The following is a 15,339-nucleotide window of genomic DNA, read 5'->3' as shown; positions in this document are numbered from 1 at the left end:
GCCAGATGATAGCTTTCACTTTTTTCCTCGGTAGAACCGCTTGCATGATTTTGGCAGTGTGTGTTGGATCATCATTGAGCTGAAATATTCCTCTTCTGGAGACTCGGAGTCATCATGTCAGCCAGTATTTTGGTGTATCATGGTATTATGGTGGCATACATGTAATCTACCCAACACCTTTTGCTCTCATGCAGCCCGTTCTATCACACTCCCACCTCCATGCTTCACTATCTTGATTACTTTTGCACCTTTGTTAACACATTTTTTTGTTGGTCTCAGATCTTCCTGTATCCTTTTTCTTTCAGGATTTTTCAATTCCTCTGGCGATTCTTTTCCCTGTGGAGCCATGATGCACATACACAGGTTCAAAAAGGCTAATTGGTAATAACAGGTGTACTCAGTTTTGCTTCAGGGATCATAGGTTTTCTTACTTGTGTGTCAGTGGTAACAGGTGTATTCACTATTCACATTTGTTGCATCGAGTTTCTACTTTGAGGCCTGCATTTTCAATATAGTCTTTCTAAAGAATTTGGTTTTGATTGTTCATAAGTGAAAATGCTCTACTCGACAACTTGCCAAGAAAAAATGCAACTATTAAAGGCACCCAGTGCAACTTTCGAGGCTTAAAAATAAACTTTCAATTTCTAGTCTTTTTTACACGTAGTAAGTTTCAATAACTCCATACCATTACATATCGACATTCAAGGAGCAAAGATGAGACGTCGTTGTGTGGTGAGAACTGATAGAAAATCGATAACAACAACAATCGCCGCCATTTTATTTATTTATTGGTGCCACCAATAAATAAAGCAGGATTCCAGTCAATGGAAAAATGGCCTCTCCCCACCGGCGATTGTTGTTGTTTACGATTTTCTATCAGTTCTCACCACACAACGACGTCTCATCTTTGCTCCTTGAATGTCGATATGTAATGGTATGGAGTTATTGAAACTTACTACGTGTAAAAAAGACTAGAAATTGAATGTTTATTTTTCGAGTCTCAAGCCTATAAAGTTGCACTCGGTGCCTTAAAGAGGTGATGCAATTTTAATTAATTTGACTTTTAAGTGATGTTGCACAGGGGTGCACTCACCTCTGTATACTGTATCTGATACAGGAGGGGGCTGGTTTTCGTGTTTATTGAGGTTTACACATCTGTAGCAGAACTGAAGGGGTTTTAGCTTATATATTTGGATGGTATTACTTTAAAATGTTGGTTCAAGTTCTACAACTGCTTGCCACACTGTCAAATTTCATTTGAAAATGTGCCGTACAGCAAAAGAAAATGTAGATGGACACCATAGTTGTCAAATAACAACCAGTGATTCACTGACTGTTTGCCTTTTATTCCTAAACGCAGACAGCCAGTCAACATAAGAGCGTGTAAAATAAACATCAAAATGTACGATTACAGCAGGTAACTCTTAAATAGTATACAGTGTAGAAAAGTAATTTGTGTGATGAATAGTGTATTCAGAAAATGAAGCACTGCCCCAATTAACCATGGGCTAGTTCATTCTGGAGAATGACATGAGCCACTGTGAATCAGACTTTGATGCCATTTCCCAGTCAGCATCTAAAGAAGAACAAAATATGAGGAACTCACTGCTCTCAGAAATTGGATTGTTTATTGACAACAATCAATAAACACATTAAAGCCCCTTCCCACTGCCTGCATTGAGTGGAATCTGTGCCACAACACAGCTGGTATTATTGATGGTTCCAGGCTGGACACAAAAAAACTCTTTGCCAAGTCTCCTCAAGAGTCTTCTGACAGGTCTTTAAACTGTATGTGCTGACAGGTCTTCTGTCTGAAAACTAAAAGTGCTAGATCAGGCATTTGCTCTAGCCCCATTACGCACGTCTGGAGTCAAGGCCATACAACAAGTTACACCTGGATGTGTTGAGTTGCAGGTAGGCAGGAACCTCAGAAGAAGTGTGTGAAATGTCCTTTCAATCCACTGTTTTTAGGCTATTGCTTTCCACATTTGTTTTTCCCTCAATACAGTATGACTCCATTTATTTAGAAAACAGTTTTTGTGAAATGTGATTGCATGTGTTTATTTTATGTTACCAAACATAATGCATTTGACCAAAAATTGCTTCTTCGTAAAAAAAAAACTTCCAATAACAACAACTGTTCTTGTAAAAATTGAGACAAACATCAAACCACAAATTGTACCCTGATCTCCATATCAGATTGCAGTGAAAAAAGAGTACTTATATTAGCAATAGTTCAGTTTTCATCACTGGCATAAGTAACCTTTAGTAATCAAAACCACCCATTTACTGCGATGCACACTCTATACACAGATAGCCACAAATGAGAATTTCTGTTGTGGTTTGCCATGCTGAAATAAATCATTGAAAAATGTGGTCTCTACTTTCATCGTGGGCTTTGCAAAGTTTCGTAAACCTCCAGGAATGATAACAGTACCATCTGTTTCCCCTTTGAAAGTATAGGAAACACATTGCACAGAAGTTAATGTCAGAGATGTGCTCTGCCATCAACTCGGTGCCCCTCGGTTTGGCAAAATTAATTTACTGACTTTTGCAAAGATCTTTTAAGCTCAGCCAATCTTTAGCAGCTTCTGGGCATGATATGACCCCCCCAGGACAGGCTGAAGTGAAAATGTAGATTTTTAAACATGAATGTTTTCAAATAATGACCAGAGGCATCAGCTCCTCATTACATAATGAAGCCGACATGGGGTTAGCTTTTGCTCTCAAGTCTTAGCAAACCTTTAGAAGAAGCCACACGTGCCATTTTAAGACACTGTTATAAAAAAAATTCTGTTTCGGAAGTAATATTACATTGCCTGAACTCTTCATTAGTATACTAACTATATGTGCATTCAATACACACAGAGAGTGTGACATAAAAGGGCTTACATTGTCCTTGGAATCACAAACTGTTGATTTCATGTACAGGACTTTTTGGGACACTAGTATCACTTTTTTTGCACAAAGCTGACATCTTCAGTGCCCTTGCGCATCCTGTCCTGCAGCATGTTTTTGTTCCCAGCACACATTTGCTACCTGTTATCACAGGCAATTATGACACATGTGGCAACACTGGTCTGGCCTTTAGAGAACGTGAGAACGCACAGGTCATTTTTAACGATAATGATGCGTTAAGTCTGGGGCTCGTTATTGAACCCCAATGGAGCACTTTAGACAGGAACAGCCTTTTCCCTTGTGTGCTCAAAAAACCTTCAAACAGAACTTACCACACAGGACTCTTCGGAGCAGGTTCTTCATGCTGCTACAATATTTTTATCAGAGGCATAGCTTTGTAGCACAGCTGTGTAGCATAGATGTGTAGCATATTACTTGTGGAAAAAATAGCTATCCCTGTGAAAAATAAACAAATAGACAATTCACAGAACACATATATACGATTTGGGAAAATCCTTTTGTTATAATAAAGAAAAATCTGCTTTCACCTTCTCTTTGAGAGACATGGAGCGAACTGTTCATTAAATGATGTGATAACTTCCTGAGGTGATAAAATCCCTGGCATGCTTTTGCTTAACCAGGGCTGCAAACACATGCAGCACACACCCAGAGTCCAGGTGCAACATATGGTTCTGATAGCCGAATGATGTGCTCCTGTTTAAGTCTTTGCTAAACTTTGTCCTAAGCAGTTAAAACCTTCCTGTTTGCCCCTCTAAAGGGCTTTTAAACTTTCAACATTTCGATTAATTTTGTGGTGTGGAGACTTTTTTATGTTTACTGAGTATAGCAGCCATTCTTGGAGATATGATGCCTGTATGTCTCAGGTCAAAATTGTTGCAACACTTTTAAACATACCATCTGTTATGCTTATTTAATATTATATTCTTGATCGGCATGTGATCACAATCTATCAAGTGAGTGCAGCTGTGAGATCCACAGGACAGATTCTGTAAGAAAGATGAGCTTTTCATGCCGTATTAAGGGGCTAGGCTCTTAAAGACATCAATCTCTCCTTTCTGACATGTCATCCCTCAAACATGGCATCTCTATTATACAAGTGATTTGATAGATGGCTCTTATTTTGGTATACAGTCAAATGGGAAAGGGCAAAAACACCAAAAATGACCCTTTTTCCTTTAATATGACTTTTGGTGAAAATAAAACAAGCTTATTTTGACCGTTGGATTCACACTACCACTATGCTGTTCCTTGTTGGGGATCTCATCCCTATCCAAACATCAGTCCTTGATCCATACTCAGACATCCTTTCCAGTAAGACCGACACATCTGGTCCCCACCTGAGGCACTGCTATGTATAACATACCCAGAGGACGAGCATTAACGCATTGCGTGTATGTCTATGAGGCCAACATAGAAAACATGGAGGTACTATATGAAAATCACAGACCCTCTAGACGGCAGAATTCCAGACAGGCATTAGTTTATATAACATCAGCGAAGATGGACACCTGGGTGAGAATGATGTTAACAAAGAATTGAAGTTCAGAATTATTATGTTACTAGGTGTAGTCTACATTTTTGGGAAGAACAGGGAAGAAATTCACAATTCTCTTTTACAATAACTTGAAAGGTATGTGGATTTTCAAAATCTAAGATGTATCAATTAATAAAATGTTAAATGGAGTTAAACTTGAATTTGGGGACAATCAACCATATTTGATGATTTTGGCAGTAGCTGGTTGATCTGATGCTTCCTGGTTGAGTGTTTTGAATACTATAGGTAAGACACATGTTTTCCAAGTAGGTTCAATGTGGATTTGACCTTAGATGGTCTTTAAAAAGAGTTCCCATAACATAACAGAACCTGCAATATATCATCTTGTATGAGTCATTCAGAAAAATTCTGATAAATGATGTCCATTAAGTTTAATCCTTTTTTTCAGCTTTTGTTTCGTGGGTGCAGCTACAGATGTGGTGGGAAAAATCTTGTCAAATGTCTGTCAGTTCAGATGGAGACTTCCAGTGGCCTTCTATGGTGTTTGGTGATGTGGAGAAGATCATTCTAGAAGAATGTATGTGAACATCTGGGAGTTAACAGTCTGTAAAACAGATGAATGCAGATGTGAGTGAATACAGAAATGTGATATAGGGGAAGAAAGGTGTTCAGTCTTGAGACATGAACTCCTGGAGGTAACGTAAAAACTGAACATTATTTAGGGAGTCTATGGTGTGTCATCGATTCTTCTCCCTCTTTCACGAGCACACAGGGCATAGTCAAAACATGATGCATTTCACTGCTGACTCAACAGAGTTCAAGAGAGTCTACCATACCCTAATGTACCTTTATTGCTTATAAATAATTTGACAAGTCATCTATCTGACCATATTTGGATGTGATATTCTGATATTAACATTATATGCCAAATTAAGACAAGTAATGGTGATTGCATGAATGTTTCTTAGTGCATTACTTCCATTCATGGTCCAACATGGTCTCAAAATATGGAAGACATCTTGGCCCTCCTCAATGACATGTGGTAGCCTAAAATCTGACACATTGGCATAACCTCTAACGTTTTAAATTATGCTATTTTGTTGGTACTATCACACAGAAATGTCAATGTCTTTTACCTCACACTGTTTTCAAATTTTAGATTTTTTTTCACAGTATTCTTCGATATTTTGCCAGTTGAATCGGCTGATGCCTTTGCACGAGTTCTGTCTCTTTAACGTGATCCTTCCACCAGACAGCTATGGCCTTTGAAGTGCTCTAGTGCAGGACAGCCAAAAATGTTACCAAATTGACGGAAAAACACCAGGCTGGAAGGCTTAAGAGTGTCTGAACTTTATGGGACAGAAGAATACATAAGAGTGGTAAATATCGCAGAAAATATGTTTAATCTGACTCCATAAAAAACAACATGACCTTACCATCCACTCTATAAGCTAGTGGCACATTAATGGCATGGCACACAAGGAGTTAACAGGATGGTTCAGGTTCATAAATGAATAGTTTATTACTACAGTAAGCGGTGGGCTGAAATGTCACAAGCTTCACCCAAACTGAATGCAAGGTGAAAACCAAATGAATCACTACTACTGTAAATAATATCAATTAAATAAACTGGTTGGATGCCAATTAAACCAAATGCAGTTGAATGACCAAATAAAACTAATAAACCATGAATGCATCAAATGTAGAGAAATGTACCCAACAAGAATGAGTGAATAAGATAAAGAGATGGAATGGGGAGAGATAAAGGGGAAATGAAGAGAGAGAGAGAGAAACAGGGGGAGGAAGAGAGTTAGATAAAGAGAGTAAGTGAAAGGTGTACAGAGAGTTAGATAGTTAGAGAGAGTTAGCTCCAAATATCTCTAATATCTGGTTGGTTAAATACCGTAACCTCTATTTCCATACATTTCCACCAACCAATCCAGGGGCTGGCCCTAGCACATTTGGCACCGTAGACAAGCTTCACTCCTTGGGGCCACCCTAGGCAACCGCCTATGTCGCCTGTAGGAAGGACCGCCCCTGATCAGAAGCATATCCTCTCAGTATCCTTCCTTAAAATAACAGCCGCACAACAGTTCACATTAACAAATATGAGCCAAAATGTCAACAAGTTATGGAACTAAGAGAGCAAGCATGTATGTGGGCACAGTTCATATTTTCTGAGGACAGAGTCATACAAAATCTAAACGGGCCCCTGTGGGATCTCTGTAGAATCGTCCACAAGGGCTTATCCAGGTCCATTGTGCGTGCCATGATGGGCCCTCAGGATCATTAGTCAATGTGGCCCAGTATAGTTTGACTATTAGCATGTCGGTGCTGTGGGTTTGCCCATGTCCCATGTAATGGACCAAACTACCTGTCTAGCATGCCGGAGAATGGATCCTCTGCACCAGAGTTAGTGGCCAGTTCATTGGACAGTGTAGTTAACCTATTGAGAGCCCTTGTTACCGTCCCGTCCGGAGCTGTGTTGTTAGGAACTGCCAAACATTTTACAAAGCCCTCCTTTCTCTGCTAGCAGCATGTCTAATGCCATCCAATTCTGCCATGAAGTAAGCGTTGTTTTATCTAACTGGGGCAGCAGGGATGTGCACAGGAGGGGGCTAAGGTTGCTCAGGTTAGGGGGGCTAAGTTTGCTCCTCGACTGAAGTTGCCCCTCCGAAGGAAATATATATATTTTTGAAATAGTATTACGGCTGCAGAACTTCATGTATGCCTAGATAAAATAATCGCGGTACAAGCGTTCAGGGGACGGGGGCGTGGCAGCAGCGGTTAGTTAGAGTTTAAAATGATATTGGCAAAATATGGGTTCAGGGGACGGGGCCGTGGCAGCGGTGGTAAGTGAGAGTTTAAAATGATATTGGCAAAATATGCGTTCAGGGGACGTGGCAGCAGCGGTGACAATGGTTAACGTGTTGCCCCTTTTTTCCAGGGCAGAGCCACTGCCCTTCAAAATTCCTGTGCACGTCCCTGTGAGGCAGGATGCCTTTGACTACATCTCTCATGAAGTTAGTTAGACGTTGTTGGTTGTAGTAGATATAGTTTATCCAGGCAACAATTTTGTTAAAAGTAGGCCACAGAAAAATAGATTCCCACCCAGCCGTTATCTGATTTCTTGCTTTAAATTCATCTGGGATTCCCCTGGGTACCATAATTGCACATAGATAGTTTAAAGACTCACTGTTATATCCACCTTTCCTGCCCCCACTAGTATGCTTGCAGAGCAGAGCCTCAGCCACCACATGACCTAGATCCGAGTCTAACCTCCCATATGGGGGTTTCTTAACCAGTGTTGAGAACGAGATGGAGCCTATTGCCCACCTCCCCTTTGTAGCTGGCCTTTTACTCTTCACCACCCAATGGGAGTTCAGTCTCAGCACCACTTAGCAGCTTGCTTTGGCTCTGATGTATCAAAGTCGCTCGTTCAGCTATTTTGAGAGCAGAAGGAGTAGTTAGCAATACTTGATAAGGCCCTTCCCACTTAGATTGGTGCCTGTGTTTCTTCTTCAAACTTTTCACAAGGACCCAATCTACTATTTTAACTATATTCGGTCTCGGTTCTCTCAATACAACTTCGCTATTTGTACGTCTTGTTCCACTTCTCTGTCTGTCTGGCCATGTACGTGACCGTAATTTTCAGTGTCATTTACGCCAACATTTTTAGCAATATTGAAAAATGTTTCTTACACATATTGTTTACCATGTATGATTTCAAATGGAGTAAGCTTACCTTAACCATTAATAATAGTAATATGCATTGACAATTTTACAGCCGGCAAACAGTCTATCCAATTTCTTTCTGACATAGCTTTTCTTAGTTTTCCTGTGATAGTTCCGTTTGTTCTTTTCACCAGCCCTACTGACTGTGAGTGATAGGCACGGTGTACTTTGTGTGTTATTCCTAGTATTTTGCACATTTCTTTTATCACTTGGTTTACAAAGTGAGTTCCATTATCGCTATATATTAGTCTAGGAATGCCAAATGTCGGTAAAATCCAATGTGTCATTGCCAGATTTTGCATCAGCTTTTGCTGTTGGAAAGATTTCAACCCATTTAGAGAAACAGTCAATTATTACCAGGCAGTATTTCTTTTGTTGACACGTATTGTCCTGTGTCTTAAGGCAATGCCCTTTGGCTCAAGAAACTTTTTAGTTGGCTGTTTGCAGCTGAAAAGCGCAAAGGTATCCTGAAATCTGATAAATATACTGAGCTAAAGTGAAAACTCTATTCAAATAACACAGCTATGACAGGTACTTCAGACTGCAAGCATTAATATACAACATTCATATACACATTGCACATAACTTGGACGTCATATACATCTTTCGGTTCTCCCTGTGACAATGGGAGAGTTGTAGCAAACATCCAGGTGATAGGAATGCAGGATTTGGTAATTAGTTAAACTTTGGCCAGGCCATGCTAATATGTCTGATGGCACTCAATGCATGGGGGATGTTGTGAACACACACAGTGGCGATATTTAGGGGTGAGAAGATCCGTGAGAGGTCCTCTAATAAGATGTCATTCGGCCCTCTGGCCAGACTAAGGAAGTCTGGGAGTCCATTGTGTAGATTTTGTCAGAGGGTTATATGTCTTAAACTAGTTTTCCATTTTGTCAGGGCATATTTTGTCACACAGATCCAAGAACATGCATGTTTATCAGTAGCCTGTTTTTAAACATGGTCACCCATTACAGTTGTTCATGGTCTGGCCCATCGGTGACGCTTAGAGCCATAATTCCACTCGACGGGTAGGAACCAGAAATGTTATGGGAACTTGGTCCCTTGAACTACTAATCACCCTGGTTCCTTTTGTGAGGTCGATATGAACTGATTATTGGAGTATAGAAGTATAGAAAACCATGCGATCTTTAATTTACATCAATACACTACTCAGAGACATGTCGGCTCACAGACAGTACAAAACAATATGGACACAAACAATACAAAACAAACTGAGGGATACAAACAGTGGCGCACACGATGCCTATAAATCAAACAAACAAACAAAACATCACACGTCAATGCCTAGTGTCCCGTCGTCTCTGATCTGCTTTAAACACGCTCACAGATACATAGCTTGTTTTAAAATCACCCATACATAGTACAAGGCCCATGAAAACTCACCCAGGTTCACCCAGCCTCACTCTACACGTCTCCAAGGTATCAAACGCTACAGCACTCTGTGCAGGCTACAAATCATACATTCCAAAATCAACGAACGCGTCAACGTAATATCCTAAAACACATGTGTATAAAAGTTAATAAAGAAGCGTGTCCTACCCTGGATCTTCCACACACACACACTTTCAATCACTCCGCTGGATGTAGCTTTTATGAACTCCACCAAACACACCAAAGACAAAAGGCAGCTCTGCCGATAGCTTCTCTGCTGGGGCTATATCCAGGTGCACTAATTAGCGTGTCTCCCCCTTGACCCTAACCCGTCACCAGTAGGACACCCACGATACGTCACTATCGCAGACACACCTTCACTATGCCACACTCACCCCCCAGAAAATAAAATCAGCGACCCGCTGATTCGCTCTCCCAACTTTACTCAACAGCCCTGTCCTAAGGTAACCCCCTACCCCGGTGGCTGACCGCTGACTGTGGAAGATTAAAAGGGTTTGGGTGCTTCCCAGCATTACTCCGGGTGGTCCTTCTCAGAGATCTGGGTTCAGGTGACGCTGACAGCTCAAACTTCTTCTTCTGCCTGACCAGCCTGCACTGGGAGGCTCTGACCAGGGCATGGGCTACCAGCATGAGAGCTGCCTGGCTGCATCCTCATCCAGCCCCCAGGTGCCTCCTCTTCACTCCCACTCTCCGAAGTCTGCTCTGTCCACTCCTGCTGCACCCCAGGACCGCACAGTCGCAACTCTGTGCGGTGAACGTTCCTAGGGGACTTGGAGGCATCCACCGGGACCACAGAATAGACAGGCTTATTTGGGCAAGCCCTTTCCAACACTCTGTGTGGCACTGAAAGCCACAAGTCTTGGATCTTGTGCCTACCGGCAAACTGTCTATTCCGCACATACACCAACTGACCAGGACAGAGATCACTGTTCGTTGTTGGAGGGCCTTTTTGTCGGCTTCTTGACTCCGCTGCCCTATTTAACCTCTCCCCGGCTTGCTTGGAGGCTGCTTGTAGCCGTGTCTGGTGTGACTCCACCCACTCACTCAACTCCACCTGGGTATCAACATCACTACCACCAAGGGCCACATCAAGTGGAACCCCAGGGCCACGACCAAACAGGAGAAAGTAGGGTGTGTACCCAGTACTCTGGTGTTCAGTTGTATTACAGGCAAAAACCACCTCTGGCAGATATTCCACCCATCTCCTTTTCTTTTCCGGGGGAAGGGTGCGAAGGAGATCGTGCAGTGTTCTATTGAACCTTTCGCACTGCCCATTCCCCTGGGGATGATAGGGGGTGGTTCTGCTCTTCTTCATGCCATACAACTGGCACAATGACTGGACGACCTCTGCCTCAAAACACTTTCCCTGATCAGAGTGTATGCGCTCTGGGACTCCATAGGGCTGAATCCAGTGCTTGACAAGGCATTTGGCTATGGTCAACGCCCTCTGATCCTTTGTGAGTACTGCAACGGTGAACTTTGTAAAAACATCAGTAAAAATAAGGACATTTTCTCGCCCATCCGAAGAGGGCTCAAGGACTGTAAAATCCATAGCAACCACTTCTAGCGGCCTTACTGCCAACAGACTGCCCATCTTTGTCACCACCCGGGGTTGCTGTGCTTTAGAAACAATGCACCGTTCACAGGAATTGCAGTGTCTCTCCACATCTTTATAGATTCCAGGCCAATAACAGCGACGACGCACCAGCTTGAATGTTCTCTCTATTCCCTGGTGCCCGTGCCCTTCATGCATCTGCTGTAGAACCTCTTTATGCAACGCTTGGGGTAGGATGAGCTGCCTTACTTTTCCCTCCTTCCGGTCTTGGCTCTCCCGATACAGTACATCCGCGTCGTCCACCACCCTGTCCCACTGCCTTAGCAGTTCAATGGTTTTGGGGAGCTCTCTTGCCCTCTCTTCCCGACTTGGTTTCTGTCCTGTTACCCAATACTTCAGAAAGGCGGAGATCACCCCATCGGCCTTCTGCAGAGTTGTCAGGGAGTCCTTGCTATACACAGGGAAGCAAGAGGTTGAGGCCTGTTGTTCGAAGATCACTCCGCCCATTTCAGATGGCTCGTTCATCGGGCATTCTGAGGTGTGCCTGCTAGTATACTGTCTCGAGAGTGCATCCGCCCCGGCATTCAAGCGACCAGGACGGTAAACAATCTCATAATCAAACTGAGCTAACTCTGACACCCATCGTTGTTCTAAAGCCCCGAGCTTGGCAGTTTGAAGATGACTGAGGGGATTGTTGTCCGTGAAAACAATAAACTTGTTACCCAAGAGATACTCACGGAATTTATCCGTAACCGCCCACTTGAGTCCGAGCAGTTCGAGCTTCGTGGCGCTGTAGTTGCTCATGTTGCGTTCTGAAGGTCTCAAGCCCCTGCTGGCATAGGCGACCGGGCGCCTCTTCCCCCCGACCTCCTGAGACAGTACTGCTCCTAGTCCCTGGTAGCTGGCATCAATCTCCAGGAAAAAAGGCTGGCCAAAGTCAGCATACGCCAGGACAGGGGCCGAAGTCAACTTCTCCCACAATGCCCTGAAAGCATTCTCACACTCAGGATTCCAGTGTCGCTGAAGGCTGGCTGCAGAGGATTTGGCCCTACCCTTTATGTGCTCCCCAGTACAGAGTGCGTGGAGAGGGGCTGCAATACTGACCTGCAGACTGATTCGTCATTTCCTGTTTGTTAGATGGATCAGGAGGAGCCTCCTGGGCTTGATCACTCCCCTCCTCAGCCCGCCCCGAAACGCCCCTGCAGACCGGCTCCAGAGCAACACCAGCATTGCCCACACCGCCCTGCTCCCCATCCTGGGCCCTCAACTCAGTCATCATCCCCTTGACGACTTCTCCCGCTGGATGTGACGACCCCCACTCTGGTCATCGGCAGCTCCATGGTCCGAGATGTCCACACCCCCCCCTTCAACAAGCGGCCCCTGCAAGGTCCACTGCCTCCCCGGAGCCAGGCGTGTTCCAATCGCTGATGGAAGTGGAACCTTCCCTCCCCACCCCCACCACTCTGCACGTAGTTTCTCTACCTGGTCTACCTAGAGAAACCCTCGGCCAACCGCACCCACCGCCACTGCATTGCCGTACACCTACTCTACCCAATACCCTATGCTAGCATTTATGTACAATATACATTATTGCCTCCACCGAATTGTTTCTCTGTCCCTACATCCCCTACCCCTGTAATAGTTACCCTATTGCCACAGTAATCTGGCCTTGTCTGTATCATGTATTTACCACCAGATGTATGTACACATATGTCCAGTGACCAAATGCTGGCTGTGTATTGCCCCTGTTGCTTCCTTTCCCCTTCTGCCACACTACCCTTCCCCTTCCCCCCTTCCCCCCGTCCCACCTTCCTGTCTCCACCCGGCCGACCTCCCTTATGTGCCGTGGTTCTGCTTAAGGTTTCTTCCTGCCCAACAGGGAGTTTTTCCTTGCCCCTGTTGCCGTTGTGCATGCACTAAGGGGGTTCAGGCTCTGGGCTCTGTTAAGCGCCGAGAGGCAATTGTATTGTTATGGCGCTATACAAATAAAATTGAATTGAATTGAATTGAATTGAATTGAATTGAATACTGGCAAAGTTCTTCACAAAGCGTCGATAAAAACTTGCAAACCCCAGGAAAGACCTGAGTTCCTGGACATTCTCTGGCCTCCGCCAGTCTGCCACGGCCGAGATTTTTTCTGGGTCTGTGGCCACCCCATCGGCTGAAATCACGTGCCCTAGGAAGGTCACTTGGGATTTGAAAAAGGAGCACTTGCTGAGCTTGACTTTTAAGTTCTGATCGGCAAAGCGGGCTAAGACGAGCTCCAGATGGGCAAGATGCTGTTCAAAGGTGGTGGAGAAAACAACCACATCATCTAAATATCTATCTATAAATCCAGAAATCTCTGTGTGTCCGTCTAGGGCGTATCTCCCTGACGGTAGTTACGTCAGTTATGAGATTTCGCATGTAGCTTACGCATGTCATGAACCTGTGCATCCTTGATTTTGAAGATTTTTGAATTCATAGTTCGCGAGATATTTGTATTTTACCGTTTCCCGTAGGCACTATGGGTTATTGTTTCCCGTAGTAAGTCCCACTGACCGATTGTGCACCGAAATGACGTCACAATCAAACAAGCTACGTCACGCTCAGAACCTATAAAATCGGATGGTCAAACTCAATTGTCAGTTTTTGCAACAAGACAATTAAGTGGCTTATTATTTACACATACTGGAACAAGAAAACACAGACTACATACGGCAGTGAAACAAGGTGAGTTTCCTATAGATCAAACATGGTCTGAATGAAAACCATATGGGACCATCATACCTTTCAGAGTATAATGAATGGTAAACTGTTATTGGTTACCAAGGGTCTTACATTAAAGTGTTCTCAGAGATTCTAGCCCCGGATCTCAAAATAATGATATTTAAAAAGTGCCCCGTATTATTCTGATAATTCAATACAGACTTCGAAAATAATATGACATCGTTGATCAAAGTCCAACCGCACCCCGTCAACGGACATATGTGACCAGGCATGGCTAAACCAGCCACAAGTCGTTTTATGACATTTTGAGTTATTCACATCCAATGATGTCTCACTCATGTAAATCTGGTAATATTTGTATAAGTTGTGATCATTTGAATGTATACACCTCTGAAAAGCTTTTGTTGAGAAAAGGCACCTCTAAGATTGTCTGAATCACCTCACCTGGGACAAAGGGAAGATAGTTGTGCTCATTTGCATCTCATTGCCCTCCTCACAGATGTCACACTGACATCTGGTATCTGTAGCCCTTCCCCCTAGGTGTCACTGAAGACTCAATAATTTTATCGTAGCCCGACCTATTATCCCGCAAGCGCTGGTACACGTTACTTAATATTGATTTCGGTGTCATCCAGGATTCCGGATTTCGGAAAACTTAAGTCCCTGCCCAAAAAGGGTATTTAAATTAGCTTTGTAGCAAAAATGGCACATATACAGCGTATTGAAGTGTATAAGATAGTGTTGTAATACTGCGTGTACAAACCAGCCTGATACAAATAGTAGAATTTTGATTTCGCGACGTTCGGTGTAAATTATTTTTCTTGTTGAGCTTTATTTCCAACGGCATTTTAAATCAATGCGGGATAATAGGTCGTCGTCAACTTTGTTGCCATTTTGCGACTGTACAAAACAAATTGGAAAATACTGTAAGAAATGTTCCTGCTGAGAGTCAAACAAGACTTCATACATTGTCTACACACCTGTCACTTCTGAAATATGTTGTTTTTGTTTGTAATAAATAATCGAATGTGATAATGAAGTACGTTAGCCTACGCAGCGTCTTAACTGAAGCGCAACTCAACCAGCTAGCTTGCCTCTAACACTAACTGAAAACACGTTGGAACACATAGTCGCTAGGTAGCTAGCTGCTAATAAGTAACATATAAGTAACACATCAGCAGTAATGAATCAAGTGTACTGATATTAAATGTACTACTAAATGTACTACTAGCATGCCATTCTCAAATTAAAGCCAGTGACATGATGGTTAACGATTAATGAGTTAACGACGGATACCGACAGTTAGCAAACCTAGCTAGGTAGCATTACCATTGGATTTGAATGGTAGTTATGCTAGCTATGGCTATCCAGACAAAGGAGCTGTCAAGCTACAAAGGCACCGGATGCCTAAAAGAGCCCGGTTGATGTAATGTTGACTTTCGAACGACTCTTGAGTGACAGTTGCTATGCCAACGCCAATACGTCACCCTAACGCGATTTACTTCAGAGC

The sequence above is a fragment of the Sprattus sprattus genome (genome assembly GCF_963457725.1).
Source record: "Sprattus sprattus genome assembly, chromosome: 10".
In the NCBI taxonomy this organism is placed as follows: Eukaryota; Metazoa; Chordata; class Actinopteri; order Clupeiformes; family Clupeidae; genus Sprattus; species Sprattus sprattus.
This window is presented reverse-complemented; position numbering follows the sequence as displayed.